Source organism: Pararge aegeria, chromosome 7, assembly GCF_905163445.1.
Source record: "Pararge aegeria chromosome 7, ilParAegt1.1, whole genome shotgun sequence".
Lineage (NCBI taxonomy): Eukaryota > Metazoa > Arthropoda > Insecta > Lepidoptera > Nymphalidae > Pararge > Pararge aegeria.
This window is the reverse complement of record NC_053186.1, coordinates 13,453,350-13,465,170: the sequence shown is the minus strand read 5'-3', so window position 1 is coordinate 13,465,170 and position 11,821 is coordinate 13,453,350.

The following is an 11,821-nucleotide window of genomic DNA, read 5'->3' as shown; positions in this document are numbered from 1 at the left end:
TATTGATTGTTGATTCGTAACTAGCGATTGTTTATTGTACATGAAGGATGTACATGAACTTTACGTCAAGGTGGATATGTGGTATCGTAAATTAAAATGTAACCTACGCTTTGCCAATGAGATGTAGACGTAAAAAACTTTAAAAATTTATTTAATGGGAATCGTAAAACCTAAACCTGAAATCCGCTTAACTTTATTGTTTTAAGAGGTAGCAACTAGGTACTTTGAAGTTATTGCAATAATTTGTGGATAATAAATGTGTGGATATAATTTACTTCATCTCCGATTATTTTTGACATATCTTGTCCGTGAAGAGTCTGGTATATCTGCAGTTAGCTAGAAACCTAGCTAGCTACTAAGCATGTTCAACCTTAAACCTGGATGAGCCTCGCAGCTTTTACGCCATCGTTCAGTATCACTAAGACCTGATAGTGATTTTGACATTTAAGTCGAAGTAAATTATCATCCGGAATTTCACAGTGAATACTTAATTTTAGATATTTGGTGGATATGATCTTCGGAGAACTAAACTCTTGGATCGACAAGGCACACCAGTTTATTTAATAAACTTAACTAACTGTGACTTATTATTACTCGCCTCGACTTATTTTAAGGACTATTTGATGTCATTATATGTCCACTTTTGGACATAGGTATTTTATATGAAAATGTTCAGACGCCTAGGTTCAGCTTCTCATTTTTGACTCGCTTGATGTGGTCCTTCCAGCTAATCAGGAGTATATTAAGGACTGCCATTGGCGGTGCGGGGTCGCCATTCAAACACCTTGACCCCAGCATCCAACGGTTCTCCAAGCTCTATGCTCATTTCTACTTTAATTTTTGGATGAGATATCTTGGGTTCTGCTACGGATCTCCTATTTTCTTATTGTATCACGTATCAGTACCTCTGCGTTATTATTATTCAAAAACTCCAATCTATGATAGTAATAAAACACAGTAAAATTGGATTTATTTAAAAGATGTATCAATGCTAATATATATAGATATCTATTGAAACCTATTTTGGAAACTCACTCAGAGGGTGAAGAACAGCTAAATCCAAAGTTAGAAGATACGTGAAAGTTAAGTGTCAGTCAGTGAGTTTCGAAGATAAAGTGGTAATAATAAATAAAAACAAATATAAATATAATACGACAATACATCGATCGCAATCTAGCCCCAAAGTAAGCGTCGCTTTAGTTTGTTAATGGGTAATATTAAACAGCTATCTTAGCTGTTGAATATTTTAATGAATATAATACACATAAATACTTATAATATACAGATAAACACCCAGACACTCTAAAACAATCATGTTCATCACACAAACATTTTCCAGTTGTGAGAATCGAACCCACGGCCAAGGACTTTGAAAGCAGGGGGGGTTTGGCACTTAGCTCGGAGAACCGAAGTATAAGAGACCATGAACCGATAAGCCTCCGTTCCTGTTGGTAAACCTCCACTAGGTTTACAGATAACACCAGGAGAGTCGTGGAAAGTCGCTGGATATAAGCAGCACAGCACGTTTTTGAATGACGATCCCTACAAGAGACCTTTGTCCATCAATGGATATCCACCGATTAATACCGACCATTTTACAAGGACGAGCATCTAAGATAAGATCGAAAATGTACACGTTTTTAGCACAGGTACCTAGGTACATGCAGACGGAAAACGTAAAGGTAATGTTAGTCGCACGGAAAAGGTTAGGTGCATCAATTTTTAATATTATTACGCGAAACCAATTGGATATTAAATTCAATCAAATTTTACAACAATTTGTAAATAGAAAAACATTAATTTTAACTATAGGTAAACTATCTTAAGGTCTGTTGAGAAAGGTAATTGATCTTCAATTTCGTTGTCAAAGTAAGCATACTAGGTACTTTTATTTAAAAAGTACAATATGTATCCAGCTGTATTAGAACCTATTGGTTTGGCGCGGAGTGATGGCAAGAGACCTGATGGTATGACGCTCATACCTTGGAGGCTTGGAAGGTCACTTCTGTAGGATGCAACTTGTGTTGATACCCTAGCTGCATCACACATCCAGGCCACCTCGTCAATGGTAGGTGCGGCTGCTTCCGGTGCCGAGCAGGCCAAGAGGCGTAAATATGAAAACCTGGATAACAGCTTAATTTTTGTGCCTTTTGGAGTAGAGACTTTGGGACCGCGGGGTCCGGAGGCAAGAGCCCTTTTCAAAGAATTATCGAAAAGGGTTATCGAGTCTACCGGTGATCCTAGAGCGGGCAGTTACCTTGGCCAACGAATTAGTTTGGCCATCCAAAGGGGCAATGCTGCCAGCATCTTAGGAACTGTGATTTCGAGGACGTTTAAGATTTTATTTAGTTTTAAATAGTTTGTTTTAGGTTATATTTATATTTTAAAAAATAATTTCCCATTGAAATATTTATAAAAGTACAATTAACTTAGAGTTAAACGAAAAGGATCCAACCAATTTTGGGAATGATTTGACGCTTATTTTTAAGGCCCTTAGGTTTAGAAATAAATGTGGTATTATGAGGTAAAAGTATGCAGTGTTCTGTCACACTTTAACTAACAATAACTATCAAATGTCACACATTACAAAAAAAAATGTCAACCTATCCCATTGCTGGCCACAGGCCTCCCCTTTCTCTAGAATGGAGGGATAGCAATGAGCAACAACCACGCTAGTAACCACATAGTTAATACTATTTATAATAAATAACCTTGTACTGAAAACTTAAAGACTTAAAAACGTTACATCACAGAGTACATTCAATTTACACCTAATGACATAATAACTGACCCGCTCTTTGAATCCAGGACCATGTGATCCGTAATCTAACATGCAAACCACTAGACCAATGGGCTAAAATAAAAAAAACCTAGATCATTATTGTAAAATCCTTTAAGTAAAAGTTTAATCAAAATCCGGTTCAGCCGATACATGGCGTACATAGATAAAACACATTTAAAAAAAAAAAGTGTGTTCCATAGTGACATACTCGTACTTGTCTATTATTGCCTCGCAATTATAGTTGACGAGCCCACAGCACTTAAACAGCATTGGTATGCACATTGCGTTTTGTTTAACATTTTAATAAGATGTGTAATCTCTTTGTAACAAACGCGTAATAAAGCTAATTTCGATGAGTCAACAGCATTCTTGGGACACATCATGTGATACTTAATGTGATAAAATAACTGCGTAAAGATCCTAGATTATACTTATCCAAGTATTTGTACATTGAAATGGGTACTATTTATGAGTTGGATGAAATTATGTCAGCTGCAAAATTATATCAGAAATGTTGTAGTTGGTTGGCACCACGCGTCACATTGTTAGATGGATAAAAAAACAGATATAGGTACTTACACAAATTAAAAACTTAATAATTCTACACAAACATTGGTAAACGATTTTTTTTTTGCCTGTACCTACTACAATATCATGAATTATAGGATATATGCTTTGAACCTCGTTTTGGAATACTCAGTATCTCATTCTATACTTATAATAAAACAGTTGAAAGTTTTAATCTGGAGACGCATTGATATCGATATATAACCCAAAACACACAGTACGTGGGAAATAGGTACATGACAGATTTAAATGCAATTTTTCATACTTATAGCTGAAAATCTGGGTTATCATTCATTTAATAATAATCCCGAAAAACAATACCTTCAACAAAACCTTCGAGAATTAGGATAAAAGGTATACTCCATAACCATATTTTATTTCATCTGTTTTTATTAAAATGTCGTATCATCAGATAAGTTCAGCCTTTTACAAAAAAAACGCAGTAAATTTTATTATAGCTCGTAATAAGGTATAATATAGGTTAAGGTTTAAAGACATTTATTCCCATAAAAAGTCACTTACATAGAAAACTTAAGTTTCTAAAATAAATTAATACACTTTGCCATTAGACTAAACTAAATTCAATTTTACTATTATCTACTCATTCAATGTTTTTTCTTTAAATTTATTGGTATTACTTAATAAATAAGAAGCTAATTTAATATTTAATATAATTTTTTAATCCATAGTTTATATAACACAATCCTTTACTTAATAAATCGATTCCTTCGTTACACAATGTAGGTCGGGGCGAGTTGAATGTAGCCCTTAATTGCGTGTCTGTCTGTACCCGAATCTCGGTAATTTAGGCTTGCGCAAGTTAGGGCAGCGGTCGTAATTTTCTCAACAAGAACTTAATGACCCTGGCATATAAAATACTAAGTTCATAGTTAGTTTTGTTAATGTAATTTCGTTGTTTGGGTAACATGTAATTACCGCTATAATTTTGCGATGTAAGAACTCCATCTTGAAAATTGTGAACGAAAATTGTGATTATAGCAATGAGACCTTGACGCTCTAGTATAGTTAAAAAAATAAGGAAATTTAAATGTGTTTTAAGTAGTAGCAGATCTTTTTGTGGTTTTTGCACTAAGCTGCATTGTTTTTTTTTGTTTGATTTGAAAATTTCTTTATTTTGTCAATAAAATGTGACAAATGTCAAACAATAGATATTATAAGTTCTTATTGCTAACGTAAACTAATATTTTTTGTGGTTCAGCATATACAATGAGTATTTACTCATTGTATTAAGATACAATAACTAAAACTTAACTTTATCGCCTACGCAAATAAACACGTAAAATATTTTTTACCTTAGCTAAACGAGCTGCTTCCGAGCGCAAGCACATTATTCACACTTATTCAAATCAATTATACTATACTTATAGCTTGTACTATCGACGATCTCACATAATACTTATGCGTAGTTACATAGTTTTTAAGTAAGAACAAATTTTGTTTTACACTATGTGGGTGAACATAAAAAAAATTGAGCAACGGAATCTGTAAACTGCAGCGTGAAATACTCTAACTGAACTGTTCTAACTTAGCTGCATTGCTGATTTCGGAAGGGCACGATTGCGGTAATTACAGGCAGAAACCCAGGGCGGAACTTTTTAGGAGGATTTTCCTTGCATGTCCTGTGTTGCTCTATTAAAAGGCTTTGGTTTCCCGCTTACCATGGTGGGTAAGTCAATATTACAGATATTAATATTGTTATATTAATATTAGCCAAACTTAAGCAACAAAAACTAAAATGAATCGACTAACAAAATATACATATAATCATGCATATGCCACAGAGAATATAATTATTGCGTTATACTAGATAGACAGTTAATACGTAAAGCCTAGTACAAGATAATTTCTAATAAACAGTTACAAAATGTGTCGATAGATGGCACCAATACTTAAAAGTAAACAGTATATCACAAGGCGATGCGGAAGTTTTTAAAAGCTCTAATTTTAATTCTTGTTACAGTTAAAATTCCTATTTCCTAAATGTATCAAGAGTATTAAGAACAACAATTCAAATGTAACCGTAAAATTTATGCTAACGGTTCTATTTTGATAAAATAATGGCCGCAAAGTTTTGGACAAATATTTTACAATCTTCACGGCATCGGCCCAATGTGTTGTGTGGCTGTAAATTAACATATAAATTATGTTATTGTTAAACGCTCCTTCCTTAATATATTAATTAATGTTGTAATATTGTTAAACCTGACACCGTTTAGTTAACATTAATATTCATGCCTGTTTTATTGTTAGCTATAATTGTTTTTTTTTCCTTAAAACTAATTCATCTGCATAGTAGGTGTATTAAAACTTGTCTTGTTCGAGAAATTTTACATTTTGAGCTGTCTTTAGATTGCAATACTTACTGACTATTCCAAATATTGTTCAATATCGAATGCCGAAATACTTACACCGCCGTTACGCCGCACCGTATCTCACATTCGTTATAAATAGATACTCCTTCGTACACTAAATATATGCGTAATTATTTTTCTTTTGCTTTTAAAAGAAAATATTTCTTTCATTGTTTTTTAATAATTTAATTTTTCAAATCTAAAGTAGGTACTGGAAAATTTTCGATAAAATACGGCAACGAAATAGTTTGCACCCTGCCAAAGACAGCATACTTTTAAGTTATGAAACTAACCAAGAGTGTGCTGAATACAGTAATTTAATATATAATATTTATATAATAAGTAATACTTTCTAAAACATCGGAACTAGTCAGCTTGAAGCGCTAATATTTTTTCCGTAATCTCCTTTTATTATGAACTCTGAAGAAGCTTTTAAGTTAAATATGACTTTTAGTCTTAAGTTATATGTGCAATTTTAATGTCAAATGTAACCTTTTAAGCGCAATTTAGGTCGGCATGACATAAATGTAACCGCGACTCAAAGTAAAGACCATCCATTATACGTTTAATATAATACATAAAGCATGTTCTTTCATGAGTTTAATGAAGTTGTTAAGAAAACTATACTTAATTATTATCAATAACTGATGGTTTTGCCATTCGAATATTTAGCAATTTCGTGAGAGGAGACTCATAAGGAGGTTAAAGTAATCGACTGAGTTCTTTGGTGCTTTCATTACCACACTATATCTATAGATAGAAATAATGAAATAAATAAATAAATAAATATACTAAGACAATACACACATCGTCATCTAGACCCAAAGTAAGCGTAGCTTATGTTTTGAGTACTAGGATAGCTGATGAATAATACCCATTAATACTTATAATATACAGATAAACACCTAGACACTGAAAAACATTCACGTTCATCACACTAACATTTTTTGAGTTGTGGGAATCGAACCCATGGCCTTGGACGCGGAAAGCAGGGTCACTGCCCACTGCGCCAACCGGCTTTCAATAATATAAATACATTAAAGATAAATACAATATGCAACATTCTATACAATATTGGGACAAGTATGTAAAGAAAGTTCTAAATATGTCTTTACTTAATCATCTTATCAACTCATTATCGGCTTACTACAGGGCACGGGTCTCCTCACACTATGAAAAGGGAAGGATTGTAGTCAATCGCGATCCATTGCAGATTGGTGAACTCCACACGCCTTTGAGAACATTATGGGAAAGTATCAGGCATGCAAGTTTGCTTACGATGATTTCCTTCACCGTTGAAGCAATTGATATTTTAATTGGTTTAAACGCACATAAATTAGAAAAGTCAGAGGTGCTTGCTGGGATTCGAATTTACACTCCGAAAGTGAAGCCGAAGTCCACCACTAGGATATCACCGCTTCATCTTTTCTTGAACCTCATCAATATTAATTCATTGATAAACAATGACCCGATTTGATAATTTAAGTCAAAGTTAAATATTTCTTTATTAAAATAGGCACATAGATGGCACTTTTGATGCGTTGATTATATACAAAATGTGTACATAGCAGTGAGTAGTGATGGCGATAACTACAATCGAAAACTTAAAACTAAAGCTACGATTACGACGAAGCTAAGGTTTATTTCTGACTAGCACACGTTCTTCGCGTTCATTACGGTTTAGTACAAATAACGTTATCGCCAGAACGTTTTGTTTCCCTTGCATAAAAATAACCTATGTTACTCTCCGTTCTTTCAACTAACTCTATGCCAAAAATCGAATTGATTCGCTGCTTAGTTAGATCGTGAAGCTGGGACAAACAAACACATTTTCGCATTTATAATATCAGTAAGATAGTAAGATAAAGCTGCTTACAGTTGCAAAACCTTTATTATAAGTCATCTGTGGGTTACACACGTTTATGAATTTCACATTTAAGGCATTATCTTTGAGCGTAACATGTCATAAGTCTCGGTAAAGTTCATCTTATAAATATCCACCTGACTCATCTATTATTCGATTAAATGCTAGGTGAACAAACGCAAGTCTTTTGCGAAATGGCGAATATCTATGTGACAGTGCTATGATTTCATTTATATACAGACATAACTCATATTAACTATCTAAAGTGTATTGTTGTTGGTGAAAGGTTAACTAAAACATGCATTTTCGCGAAGGAATGCTTTAGGTGCTGCGTGCTGCTACATCAGGTTGAAATAACTTATCTGTGCAGCTCTTCACAGCACATAAAGAAACTGTTACTTTAAACGGTATATTTTCTGAGCAAATAAATAATAATAATAAATATACTACGTCAAATCACACATCGCCATGTAGTCCCAAAGTAAGCGTAAATTGTGTTATGGGTGTTATGGGTGAATGAGGCTGAGTGATGAATATTTTTATTAATAATATACATAAATGCTTAAAACAGATAAACAACCAGGCACTGAGTAACATTCATGTTCATCACACAAACTTGTTCCAGTTGTGGGAATCGAACCCACAGCCTTAGACTTAGAAAGCAGGATCGCTGCCGTTTAATGGAAATGGCTGGCCGCTTCTCAAGGCTCAGTAATTATTAATTTTTTTACGATTAATCATTAATTTATTCGATAGAAAAAAAATTCAAAGTTTCCTCTAAGAAGAATTTGAAGTATATGTGTTTTTAGTTATTTATTAAAATTTTCGTATAAAATAAAAATAATGCACATTCAAAAATTACTGAGTAATTTAGTTTTTTAATTTTTTTTATTTATACTTAATCCAAGTGTAAGTAAAACTACTTAATTATGTTGAGCCCGAACAGTCCTAGAATGCATTAAAATAGCCAAAAAAATGGAAAACCTACGTATTAAAAATGGAAAACCTACTAAATAGGGCGTCTAGTACCATACTTACGAACAGCACTTAATTTCTTGACTCCAGATTAGATTTCGTTATTTCAAGCGTTGCATAACGAGACGAATTGAAACACTTATAGAATTTGTTTTATTAAATTGAATAACCTAATATTTAAACTAAGCGGAGATAACGTAGATGGAAACTGCTTCCACAGTATGCATGTACCCGCATAAAAGAAAATATTTTTGTCTCTTAACGACGGACATTCAATACCATCCATCATAGCGGAAGTGTTTCTGTATAAATGGTACGGTACGACCTCAGAACAGAAATCCAACGTCGGTTACAATAGTCTGCAATATTTCTCGAAAAATGTGTAAGTACTAGATTTGTATATAAAGTGAACTAAAAAAAAGCTGTTTTTTAAGAAAAAAAAAATTAAACACAAGATATAGATGTTAACATTACTGAGTAATTTAGTTATTTTAATTTTGGAATAATGTAATTTCGAAATAATAAAATGGAAAATGGGAAGTCGGTTTATAACACATATTCTTAAGATAAATAACCTTTGTTTTCTTGCTCGCCAAGACTAAATTTACTGAATAGGAAATAATTTATCTAATAACGGAGAGGAATCAATTTTACCTGTCAAAGGCGACGTTCTATGATGAACCATGAGAAATTGGAAATGTTATTTAATAGAATTCGATTTTAATATTAATTTTATTATTTATAGCGTAATTTTATGGTATTAAAATTAAAATACTAGAAACTGTATACTATAAACGTAGGTATATTTTAATATTATGTTTTGTATATTGAAAATTAGAAAAAAACTTAATAACTTCCTATTTCGTAATGACTGGTTAAGTGATCACGGCCGATTGGCGGAGTGGGCAGTGACCCTGCTCTCTGAGTCCGAGGCTGTAAGTTCGGTTCCCACAAATGGAAAATATTTGTGGGATTAACAGAGTCTGGGTGTTTATTTATCTATACCTAATAAGATTTTTTATTTGTTTAATCGAACCGAATAGGCTCCGAAAGTTCTGGACCGATTTTAACCAAACCAACATTTTTCCTATAAAATTCATAAAATTCATTACTTAGCACACGCTGAGAAAACTGTCGTCATTATCGTCATCATCATATCAACCTATTAAATGGGGGGGGGGGGTGGGGGGGGGGGGTGCAACTTATAACAATAGCTATTGCTTCGTTTATTACGGATTTTTTTAGGGAACCGTTTGTTTTCCTGGGATAATATACATCTTTTCAAGTAGCTCTATGCGAAAAATGAAGTTGATTGGTTGTTTAGTTGCAGTCGCGTGCATTTCATACATGCACAGAAGTACTGGCTACCCTAAGAAAATTATATATCTCGGGAGGGAGGACGATTTTTCTTATTGTCTGCCAAGTTTGTGAATTATGCCTACCCTGGTCAAATAACTTTTGCACGCCACTGATTATAAGTATATTATTAGTACTCACATCACTCAGATTCGTATTTTTTAGACTTATGTTTATCTTTGATTTAGAAAACATCTTAAACCGAATATTGATTTTACCTATCAGTTACTGAGAGCGTTATGTCACGTTACATAACCCTACGGTTATGGGAGATTCACGATTATACGCCAGACCTGTTGAACCGGTCTCGCAGACCAAGGGTCTGCGTCGATTGTGATGTCACTTGGACCATGGCCTACATAATCCCGAACAGCCCAATCCCACATAAATTTCGATTTCATTCAGTATTATTAGGTGGATAATTTCTTTTTTCGGTTCAATGTCGCAGCAACTTGGCATCTTCATTTCGTAATAACTCCTTTAAAGATACGAATTACGTTACTTAACACTTTGATGCCTTTAGAATAACCTTAAGTCTTGAATCTTGATGATACTGTTAAAGGATGTGTTAATAACGCTATACAGTTTTGGTGTGAGCGTTTTTATGATAACCGTAACAGGGTTGTGGTACCTACGCTTGTTTCATTACGGATCGCAAGGTCTTGGAATCCAATTGACATCCGAAACCAATTGACATCTTGGAGATGTCTCTTAAAAAGTTCAAAGTTTGTTTTAAACGCAAGCTTATAAAAAAGTACTATTATAGTATAAAGGATTACGTAATCGATAAAAAAGCTTGGTTGTAAATTACTGCTCTAACCAAATTGCTCTTCTAATAATTTAAAATGACATTGTGAGATGGTGATAACAAAAAAAAAACACCCGGCTAATTTCGTTGTGGGCTTCTTCTTAGACCAGGACGCGTTTGGAACCCTCGTAGCTTTAGTTTTAAGTTTACGAATGTGGTTATCGCCATTATCTCAATACCTTGTAATTCTTATATACGCATCAAAAGTGCCACCTATGGGCCGGACCTACTTGAATAAAGATATTTTTGACTTTGACTTTGACTTTGAATGTTAAATATTGATTTTTCTTTCAAGAAACTACCAGTACCAGATTGCGTATAGAAATATATATTTTTTTTTAATTAGTAACTACTTAGCTGCTATCCCCGTTTATTAGGGTTCTTACAAATCTCCTGAGAAACAGTGGTTTAACAAGTATAAAAAGTATTCTGTGTTACTTTCTGTGTGTCCAACTAACTCCATACCAAATATCAAGTTGATTGGTTGCTGAGTTAGAGCGTAAAGGAAGGACAAACAAACAAACAATTACATGTTCCCATTTATAATATTAGTACGGATAATCGAAGAGCGTTTTGCTTTCCGATGGTCTACCTGATTGTTAAGTAGAAAAACATCGCCTAAAAAAAACCTTTTCGCTGGACAGCAAAACGTTCTGCACAGTGCCGCCCAGTGTCAAGCCAGTCAAGCCTCATGTCCCTGTGATTACATCGGTAAAACCTTCAGAGCGTTTTGTCAGCCCCCGTGCCTCAAAGAGCACGTTAAGGTACGGCACGGTAAGCAGAATTGTTGTAATGCCGTGTTCCGGCCTGAAGGGCGTGGTTGCCGGTATTATTACATGCACAGATACTATAAACAAACTCACATTTTTACTAGGTATACAAATTTGTTAAACACAGAAATATATTTAGCAATTACATACGAGTAGAATAGTTTCTAAATGCCAAGATTGCACATAACTTAGATAATGATAGGAATCTTCCGACAGAAACCCTACCCAAGTTATGTTATAACTCCGCCCATACTAGAATTAATATTTAAAGAATAATACATATATATACAAGCCGTATATCTTAAGAATACATATTACAAAAATTAC